Source organism: Macadamia integrifolia, unplaced genomic scaffold (assembly GCF_013358625.1).
Source record: "Macadamia integrifolia cultivar HAES 741 unplaced genomic scaffold, SCU_Mint_v3 scaffold527, whole genome shotgun sequence".
NCBI lineage: Eukaryota > Viridiplantae > Streptophyta > Magnoliopsida > Proteales > Proteaceae > Macadamia > Macadamia integrifolia.
In genome coordinates, this window is record NW_024870473.1 from 251,551 (window position 1) to 262,081 (window position 10,531).

Below are 10,531 nucleotides of genomic sequence, written 5' to 3' on the forward strand. Positions count from 1 at the left end.
TAAAACACAATGGAGGCGGAGGAGAAGATTTCATTAGAGGAGGGGAGCCAGATAAACTTGTCTTCCCTTCCTCTATGCCCAGGGGAAGAGGAGGGAGGGAGGACCAGAGGTCATAAAGAGGGGGGGCAAGGAAGGAGGGGACCAGACATTGGGATAGAGAATAGAGGGGACCGTGGCATTAGAGGGAAGGCCAGAAGAGTAGATAACCCTGGGAGAGATGAGATGAGAGAGGATGCCCGAAGCGTACCAAGGGTCTTTCCAAAGGGAGATGGACCGGCCATTGCCGATGGAAAAGGAGATGGCAGTGAGAGCAATGGATCTATGCTCAATAATATTTCTCCAGATCCAAGAGGCGTCAGAATTGGAAGGGGCAGTCCAAAGGGAATTAGATTTGAGCAGCCCAAAGTGAATCCAATCCACCCAAATACTTTTATGGTTGGAAACAATCTTCCAGGTGAGCTTGAGGACCACAGCAGAATTGGTAATTTTGATTCTTCTAATCCCAAGGCCACCTTCGGATTTAGGAAAGCAAACCTTATCCCAGCTGAGAGGCCTTAGGAATTTAGGGGAATCAGAGCCCTTCAAAAGGAAGGAGCAAAGAAGACCTTCAAAGGATTTAATGATGAAGACAAGGAGGACAAAGGTACCCGACCAGTAAAGATACATGGATTGGAGGACCAATCGAATCAAGGTGAGCCGACCGGCAAAAGAGAGGAGTTTGCCTTTTCAGAGCTGGAGCTTTTTCCTAAGCTTGTCAAGCATAGGGGAACAATGATGGGAAGAGAGTCTGGTGGAGATAAGGGGGAGACCTAAGTACTTAACAGGCAGAGAACAGAGCGGAATACCAAAGATCTCAGAGAGGGAATCACGAACCTCATGGGAGACTCCGGAAAGGAAGATGTTGGACTTGAGATTTAAACTGAGGCCCGAGATGGATTCAAAGGTTTGGAGAGTGGTCATGATAGTGGTGATAGAGAGGGGGTCAGCCTTGGAAAAGATCATGATGTCATATGCAAAAGCCAAGTGGGAGAGGTGAAGGGTTTTGCATTTCGGGATGAGAGAAATAACGTGGAGGTTGGTGACTGATTGAATGGATCGGGAGAGGACTTCCAAGGAGAGATAAAAGCAGAGGAGAAAGGGAGCATCCTTGGCAGATGCCACGGCCTAGGGGAAAGTACCCATCCAGGCTCCCATTCACCAAAACGGAAAGGTCTCCAAGTTTTTAGCTGGTTTCAATCCTTAATTAAAGACTCTGAAAGGTCATTTGCTTGCTAGAGAGACTATTCTTACCAAGTTTTTGGGTCCAAAGCATGTCATGGGATGCATATGTGGTGCATTCAGAGGAGCAGCAACGACATCTGCAGTGGTACACAGCTCGTGGGATGGAACCGCCTAGACACTATACTTGGAATTGAGTCACTACCATTGAGTGTTGAGTGTTGAGCAATTGAGTCACTATTGTTGAGTGTTGATAGATAACTGTTGATGATGTAATATTTTTATTCATTTTGGATCATTTGGATTATGTCTTATGTTTTGATGTAGATTGTAGACTATATATAGTACAGACTATGTCATTATGTAGTATAGTTTCAGAATTTAAGTCAACAGTCAGCTTAATGATTATCAAACCTTTGGTTCACCACACAAGTAAGACTTTGTGTTTTTTTATAAAACTAATGATGTGAATGTGTTAGAAATGTTTAAAATAGGATGTACACAAAAAATCAGGCAAAAAAAAAAACACTGTTTGGGGGTCAAAACCTAAGTTTCCACAATACTGGGAAAAATTCTCCGGTATCCTCGAAATTTCCCAAGTTTCGACCGAAATTTTGGTCTCCCCAAGGGTCGAAACTTGGTCAAACCCGATACCTTGAACCTTGGTCCTCCTTACGTATTATCTCGTTAGGTTGCACGCTCCATTTCCTGTATGATGAGACACCTATGGTAGAGAAGAGAATTGAGTATGTTTGCCCTGTGTGGGTGAGTGGATCGAATTGGGTCTTGACCTGATTTGGTTGTGGGTCACCCACTTGGGGCAAGTATAGACCCACTAGACTTGGGAAGCCTAGCAGGCCAGATCTCCATAAATAAGAGGTTTTGCCACAACAAAGCAAGTTTTTAACCTAATCTCATGAGCTCTATCTCTCCCTATTCTCTTTTGTTTCTCTCAACTATAAGTGTGTGTGTCTTTAAGGATCTCCATTGCTATCCTTGGATTTGGAGGGTGGAACTTTGTCTAGCGAGATCACCACAAACCTTCGATCGTCACGATTCGTGGAGGGAATACGGATGTTTGCCCCCCACCTTTCCTGAACTCCGGTCTTCATGTCTGCCCCCTTTACTGGGGGGTTCTCCCCTTGTTACTACCTCCCTCTCTTCAAGCCCTGAGCCTCCAACCATCAACTACGACCCTCCCCTTCATACCAACTCCGCCCCCACCGTGAATGCATGGAATTCTCAACATTCTTTAACCGTCTCTGCCCCTGTGGATGGCCTACACCTCCATTTTTATGCCGCCCTGTACGATGGGTGAATCCCTTTTAGCTAAGTGCCCGGATGGCCTCCTCGACGATGAAGCTTCCAAGTGGTCGAGCTCTCTTATTGGCCACTTCCTTGGAAATCGGCCTCCCTTTCACCTGGTGAAACACTCTTTGCTGAAGCAATGGAGGCCTTCCGGCACGGTTAACACTTTCTTAATGGACCACGTATTATTTCTGTTTAAGTTCTCTAAGGAAAGCGATAAAATTCGCAGTTTGAAGGGAGGACTGTGGCTCGTGGGACGTAAGCCTATTTTCCTCAAATCTTGGAACAGGCAACTTCTCTTGAACCGAGTGGATTATTCCACCATCCCCCTCTGGATTTCTCTTCCAGGGCTCCCTTTGCATTTCTGGTGCACAGATGGCCTGAGTACCGTCGGTTCTGTGATCGGCTCCCCTATCTGTTCTGATGCCAAAACAAATAAGAAGGCCAGGCTTACATACGCTAGAATCTGTGTTGAAGTTCCTGCATCAACTGCCCTCCCCTCCTCTACCACTGTCCACGGTCCAATAGGGTGATGAGCTCTGCTTCCAACAACCCATTCATTATGACTGGCAACCACCTCAATGTTTGTGTTGCAAGGTTATCGGCCATGATACTGCGACTTGTCTTCCTAAAGACCTTGTGACTGCTACCATTGCTCCTGTCTCCCACAAAGACCGTTTGTTCATGTCGGCTTCGGAAGATCGTCCCTTCATTTGTCCTCCGGTGAGGGGTAGACGGCAAACCAAACGTCGTCGACCTCATCACTCCCTTGTCGCCTCTTCTGAGCTGAGACTGAAGGTCACTAAGGATGCTCTGACCATTAGGCCATTTTGCAGCCTGACGAAGAGGAGTAGCAGCCTTCTGCCAATGATCTTCCCGTCAGTTCCTAAGGAAGCTCCTCTTCTGGTGATAGCTCGTATGCCTCATCGCGCTCTGCATCTAAGACCTTTGACAAGCATACCTCTTCTTCGAAGACTCCTCGGATAGTGACACCTCGGTGGCCGATACCTTAGACGAAGGCGACCATGCCACTGATGATCGCTGCGACATGCCCCTTGAAGACACTTCTTCTGGAAAGTCCTCTTCTGACCTAACTAAAATACCTCTTGCCCCATCCATTTCGGTCCAACCCACTCCTGGTCCACCTGCTGAACCGATTGCTTAGTCGGTTCACCCAACTACTCCTTTAGATAACCAAGGCCCTTTAACCACCTCAAGCTCATATACCAAAGCCCATCGCTCGGACACCCCTCTTCTTGGCCCAATACCTATGTCCACCTCCTCTTCGACCCACCACACATCCACCAATACCCATAGCACCCACTCCCTTAACCCTGTCCAGCCCATCTCCACCAACTCAAAACCAAACTCCTCTACCTGTCAGGCCTCTCTCGACCCTTTTTCTTTGCCCGCCGCTTCTGATATTGTGCCTGGGCCTGTTAAGAATCTCACCTGGAAATCCCATCAAGGTCGTAAACCTGCTTCTTTAAACCTTGCCTCCTATGCTCCTGATATCGCCCCCTTGCAGCGATCCTACCAGAGAAGAAGTCTCGCCCTCTTGTGCTCCCGCCTGCCCCATCCCTGCAGAGTATAAGTTACCTCCCTCTCCAAGTGCCTGATGTCGCAAGCCTTGGTTTGGAATCTTCAGGGTTTAAATGCCCCCAATAAATAAGCTGCCACTCGTTTGCTAATTAAGGACCTTCGTCTTGGTTTTTGCTATCTGCTTGAAACTCATCTTAAAGAGAATTCCTTCGCCCCCATTGCCTCTTCCCTTGCCCCAAGCTAGTCTTTCCTTACCAATCATTCTCACCACCCAAATGGGAGAATATGCTTCTAAAAATTCTAACCGTCTCCCTCATCTCTACCTCTTCTCAGCTCCTTCATCTGGCCATATCCGACCCTGCTTGTAAGCTTCTCCTTTTTATTCTCTGCTATCTATGCTTCCAACAGTATGGCAAATAGAGAAATTCTTTGGAATGACCTTCATTCCATTGTTGGGCAAGTTGCCTCCCGCCCTTGGGGAATTTGTGGAGACTTTAATGTCATCAGATGCTCTCATGAAAAACAAGAAGGACGGCTTCATAATACATAATATGGCAAACATGGAGTCTTTCAATGGCTGCATTGAGGACATTGCAGTAGATGACCTCCGCTGGTCTGGTATCAAGTTCTCCTGGAACAATAAAAGATCAGGCTCTTCTTGCATTGCCTGTAAGTTAGATAGGATGCTTGTCAATGAGGCTTGGCTATCTGCTTTCCCTTCTTCCCATGCTACTTTTGAACCCCCGTCCATCTCTGATCATAGCACCATCAACCTATCAATTCATCCTTACACCTCCTTCGGCCCCAAACCCTTTAAGTTCTTTGATATGTGGACCACTCACCCTGACTTTCTCAAAATTCCTAAGGAAGCTTGGCTCAAACCTGTCCAAGCTTTTTCAACCCCTCATTGCCTTCTCCAGGAAGCTCAAAAATGTCAAAGAAGCCTTAAAGCTTTGGAATACTAACACTTTTGGGAACATCTCTTCTCTTGTTACTGATTGCAGGAACCGTTTAACCTCCATCCAGATCTGACTTCAGACTGACCATCTGAACCCCTCTCTTGCTAAGGAGGAGAAATCTGAATCTACAAATCTTTCAGCTCTTCTGGCTCAAGAGGAAAGTTTACTAAAGCAGAAATCCAGAATCAATTGGTTGGAATTAGGAAACTTAACTCCTCTTACTCCCATCGTTCCTTGAAGGCTAGAAACAACTTCAACTCCATCACCATGTTATCAAATCCTAATGGATCCCAAGTCACTAAAGTGGATGAGATAAAAGAGGTTGCGGTCAATCTCTTCAAGCTTCTATTCAACCCGGATGCCTCCACAGCTTTGCCCATCCCTGAGGGGCTATTAAACAAATTTGTCCCAGTCAATATTACTCCTACTCTCTGGGCCATCCCCTCTGATGATGAGATTACTGCTGCCATCCTCTCCCACAAAGCCAGCAAGGCTCCTGGTCCCGATGGTTTCAGTATGGGCTTCTTCACTATTGCTTGGAATATCATTAAAGTGGATCTTATCCAAGCGGTTAAGAGTTTCTTCTTCAACCCCAGTCAGATCAAAGCAATCAGTCATACATTTCTTTGCCTTATTCCAAAGGAGGGTGCAAACACTATGTATGACTTCAAGCCGATCTCTATATACAATCTCCTTTATAAGTTTATTGCCAAGATCCTTGCCAATTGGATCAAGAACCTCACTGACTCCCTTCTTAGTGACAACCAGTTTGCCTTCATCCCAGGAAGGTCCACTGGGGACAATATTCTTCTCTGTCGTAAGATCATTAGAGGCTTTGACAAAAAATCCCATCCCCCAGCAGCTCTGATGAAAATTGACATCCACAAGGCTTTTGACTCCATAAGATGGGATTTCATCATTTCTATGCTCAGCATGATGGGATTTCCCCCTACCTTCACCAACTGGATCTTTCACTGCATTGCCTTTCCCAAATTTTCCGTGTTGGTCAATGGCAGCTTGACGGGTACTTCACCTCATCCACTAGCATCCGACAGGGATGTTCCTTGTCCCCTTATATATTTTTTCTTCTTATGGAGGTCCTCTCACGCAGTCTTCAAAGTGCTTCGGATCAGGGTTCCATCACCCCCATCTCCAAATGCAAGGCCATCAGGCTCACTCACCTTTCATTTGTTGATGACTTCTTGATCTTTTCCCGAGCTGACGAGCCCTCCATTTACACTATTATGCAATGCCCAAGTCTTTTTGCTTCGACGTCCGGTCTTCGCATCAATCCTAGGAAATCTCTCATCTTTTTTACCGGGATTTCGGATGGATCCAAGCTCTCCCTTCTTCAAAAAACAGGTTTTGCTCCGGGCTCTCTTCCGGTCAAGTACTTGGGCCTTCCGCTCATCCCTGCAAGGCTTTCAAGTCACCACTGCTCCCCTATGCTGGATATCATCAGAAAGCGTCTCCAATTATGGAAAGGAAAGCTATTATCCTTTGCAGGCCATCTTGAGCTCATCAAATCAGCCCTTCAAGCTTCCTACATTTACTGGTCTGGCATATACGGTCTCCCTAAGGCGATCATGGCTAAGCTAGAAGGTGTTTTTGCTTCCTTCCTTTGGAAAGGATATGAGACCTTTAGATTTCTCCGCCCCCTTAGTTGGGTTGTTGTTTGCCTCCCCAAGAAAGGAGGTTTGGATTGAGACGCATCAAAGATGTCAACATAGCAGGCATCATCAAGCTTATTTGGAAGGTTGCTTCTAGGAAGAAAAGCATTTGGGTGGATTGGGTGTATTCGCATCCTCTCAAGCGGGATTCTCTTTTGTCAGTCCACTCTCCTTCTGATGCCTCCTGGGTATGGCGCAAGTTAATCTCTTTAAGATCTAAGGCTTCCAGAGTTATCTCCACCTGTATTGGGGATGGCACCTCCACCTACCTTTGGCTGGATCCTTGGCACCCTAAAGGAATCCTCTCCCAAGTCCTCAGTGCTAGGAATATCTACAACTCTGGGCTCCCATGACATGCTATGGTTGCTGATATCATCTCTGCTGGTTACTGGCACCCCCCTGATACTGACTCCATCCAGTTGGATGAAATCTGGTCCTCTCTTCCAAGCATCCCTCATCTAGGTCTTAGGAGAACCAATACTATCATTTGGAACCATGCCTCGAATAGCAAATTCAGTGCTAAGTCTGCCTGGGACTTCTTCAGACATCATGGTCCCCCCCTCCCCTTGGTACAAGCTCATCTGGTTCAAGCATCACATCCCTCGGCACAGCTTCACAGCCTGGCGAGCCTTTATGAATTGCCTCCCCATGCATACCTTTCTCATTCAAAGAAGGATTCAAGCCTCTCCTACTTGTTACCTTTGTGGCTCCGAGCCGGAACATAGGGATCATCTCTTTTTTTCCTGCCCCGTCTCCTCCTCCATATGGAAGTTTGTCCTCTCAAAATGTTGGCCAGTTAATAGAAGAATTCTCCCCTTCCAAAGAGAGTGTGTTTGGATGGATATGACCTTCCAAGGGAAGACCATTTATGACTTAGTGGGAAAACTTGCCTTCTGTGCTACTTTAAATCAAATCTGGATGGAGAAAAATCATAAGAAATGGACCTCCAACTCTCGACCGCTTAAAAAGATTTGGAACTCCATCTTCTTTGATGTCTAAGCAAAGATCTTCAAAGTTTCTTCCTCTTGTTCCCCCTCCCCTAGAAATTGTCACATTGTTGCTTCCTAGGAGCTTCCAAGCTCAGTAATCAGGAATCTTGTTTTCCCTTGACGGTTTTGTTTTCTTTTCTTCCCTACCTCCTTTTTGGGGCTGTATATTTTTCCCGTCTCTTTGGTTATGAGTTATTTATTCACCCAAAAAAAACATACTAACACCCAACCCCCTTATTTAAGCTTAAACTCATAATTCAGTCCACATGGGTTACCCATTGTAACCTTACTTAGATATTTTTAATATTTAATCTTTTAAATCCATTATTATTATTCACCGTTCATGTGCTTATAAGGTTACCATTTGCGTTTCTTTTATAAAATTCCCAAAATACCCTTACCCACTGAATTACCTACCTTACGTCCCAAACCAACTTGTATGCTTATACATTATTATGGATTATGAAGTCTCAAATAAAACTCATCACCACTACCCAATTATCTTATATAATAGCCCTTCAAGCTAAACCATCACTCTTGCAAATCTTCAAGTCCCACACAAGGTCTAGATTATGTATTTCAAGTCTTTTAAATGCCTGGCGTATTACACTCGCAAGGGGCTTATTTATCGACCCAATAAGCATATGGAGTTGTTTGCTTTTTCCAATGCTGATTGGGTCGCGGCTCTGCCAGTGATCGTCGCTTACTACTAGATATTGTACCTTTGTTGGAGGTAACTTGGTTACATGTAGTAAGAAATAGACGACCATTGCTAGGTCTAGTGCTGAGGCAAAGTACAGAGCCATGGCTCATACTACTACCAAGTTGATGTGGCTTTGTTAATGGCATCTAGAGATGGGTTTTTCAGTGCCTACACCTATGAAGATGTATTGTGACAATCAAGTAGCTGTCTATATTACCAATAATCCAATCTTTCACGACAGGACCAAGTATATTTAAGTGGACTGTCACTTCGTTCGGGATGTAGTCCTTGAGAAGCTGGTTGAGACTGCTTTTATCTCTCCCACAAATCAGTTGGCTGACATGTTTACCAAGTCCTTGTTTGCTCCTAATTTTTGCACTTCTTGTAACAAGCTGAGCATCAGTGATCTGTATGCTCCAGCTTGAGGGTGAGTGTTGAGTTTCTAAGGGTATTTTGGTCTTGGTTTTTGGTTATTTTTCTATTATGGTGCACAAGGTACAGGGGTATTTTTGTCCCCATTTATTTTTTCTATTTATGGAGTATTATAAATACAAAGGGAGGGGTCTGCAGCTAGGCATTCTGTTCTAGCCACAAGCAGCCTCCCACAAGTTGGCTGCTTTTCTCTCTCTCTTTGCTCTATATCTCGCTCTCTCTCTCTCTCTCTCTCTCTCTCTCTCTCTCTCTCTCTCTTCTTTCTTTCTTTTTCCCTTGAAATGGTTGCAAGACCCTGGTGTTATAACAGTTTCCTTTTCCTATAAATTTTCCTTCTGTTATCTCTTTCCTTTTTCATGTTTTTCTTATTGCCTAAGTATTTAGTTTCAGTTTAGGAAAGTTGTTTGTCTTTAGTTTCCTTGTCTTTCTTTCTTATTGGTCAAGGAACTAAAGTTTCCTACTTGTAATTTGTTTCATTTTTTCGTTACTCTCTATTTTGTAAAGGCTTTCAAGCCTATTTAAAAGAGACGATCCCAGCTCTTTGGGGGAGATTAAATTAATAAGTTCAGATCTTGTTTGCAAGTCTGAACCTGAGAGAGGCTGTTCAACAGCTGGAATAGCTCTGCGTGAGAGACCTAAGACTTAGAAAGCCTATCCCACCCATAACTATCAATCTCCATTGTTACTCTTCATTCTTTTTTCTCCTTCTTTTTTTTTTTTTTTTTTTTTGGTGAATACTATTGTCCGAGACCTGTTGAAGCTCCTCCGTACATCATCAAACATCAGTTTCTGTTATTGAAGTTCTGAAGACACAAACAAGCCTGCGTTCTGTTTTCCCTCAAACTTTCTGCTGCAACTTCAACTCTACTGATCTGTGTATTTGGCCACCTGTGCCTGGTTTTGTCTATGGCACATTACGTATTTCTAATTTCATGTCCTGATCATATCTCAGCATCAGTCCATCACATTAAGCTGAGATTTGGAGGGTCTAATCACCACATTAGGACCTAAGTTTGATTAGAGTTTGGTGCCCATCAAGTGGATGTTTGTTGGTGTTCTATTTATCTTCAAATTTCTGGGTTTCAAGCATGGTTCGAGAACTCGGAATTTCGCAGGTTTCGACCATATCCCCAGAGGTTGAAACGATATGTCCTGTGACTTTTAAAAGTCACAGGTTTTGACCATGCGTTAACATGTTTCGACCAAACCAACTGGTTCAACCTTTGGGTGGAACCAGGTCCTATATAAGTTAGTTTGAAAAGAAACCCAAGCCTTCTTTTAGCAGAATTCAACCATCTTCTTATTTTTTTCTCTTAGGAGTGGAAAACTTGGGGAAACAGTGGAGATTTCCATTTTTTCCCAACAAAGTTGAATCTAAGGGCAGTTCTTGCTTCATCTACATAAGAAAGACAGCTTGGACCAAAAAGGTAAGTCCCAACTTCCCAGAAAATCATTTTTTTATAGAATATTCCCCGAAAATCATTTTTTTATAGAATATACTTGTAACTAGAGTAGAATTATGTAAATTTTTTATATGTTACTTAAGAGGACCCGATTTGCGCATTCACGGTGGCCGAATTTTTTTTTTGCATGTTAATGTTTTTTTTTTTTTTTTTTTTTTTTGAAAATACATTTACCTACACCATATTTCAGTCAACAACTCAACGTAATGATTACTGAACCTTTGGTTTACCACACAAGTATGATTTT

The 10,531-nt window shown here is 44.1% G+C and overlaps 1 protein-coding gene across 10 annotated transcripts in view; it reads right to left on the reverse strand.

Moving 5' to 3' along the window:
• The window catches only part of LOC122069058 (RNA pseudouridine synthase 3, mitochondrial), a 64,220-nt gene that overhangs the window by 22,345 nt on the left and 31,344 nt on the right, over nucleotides 1-10,531 (reverse strand). The window lies entirely within an intron of this gene.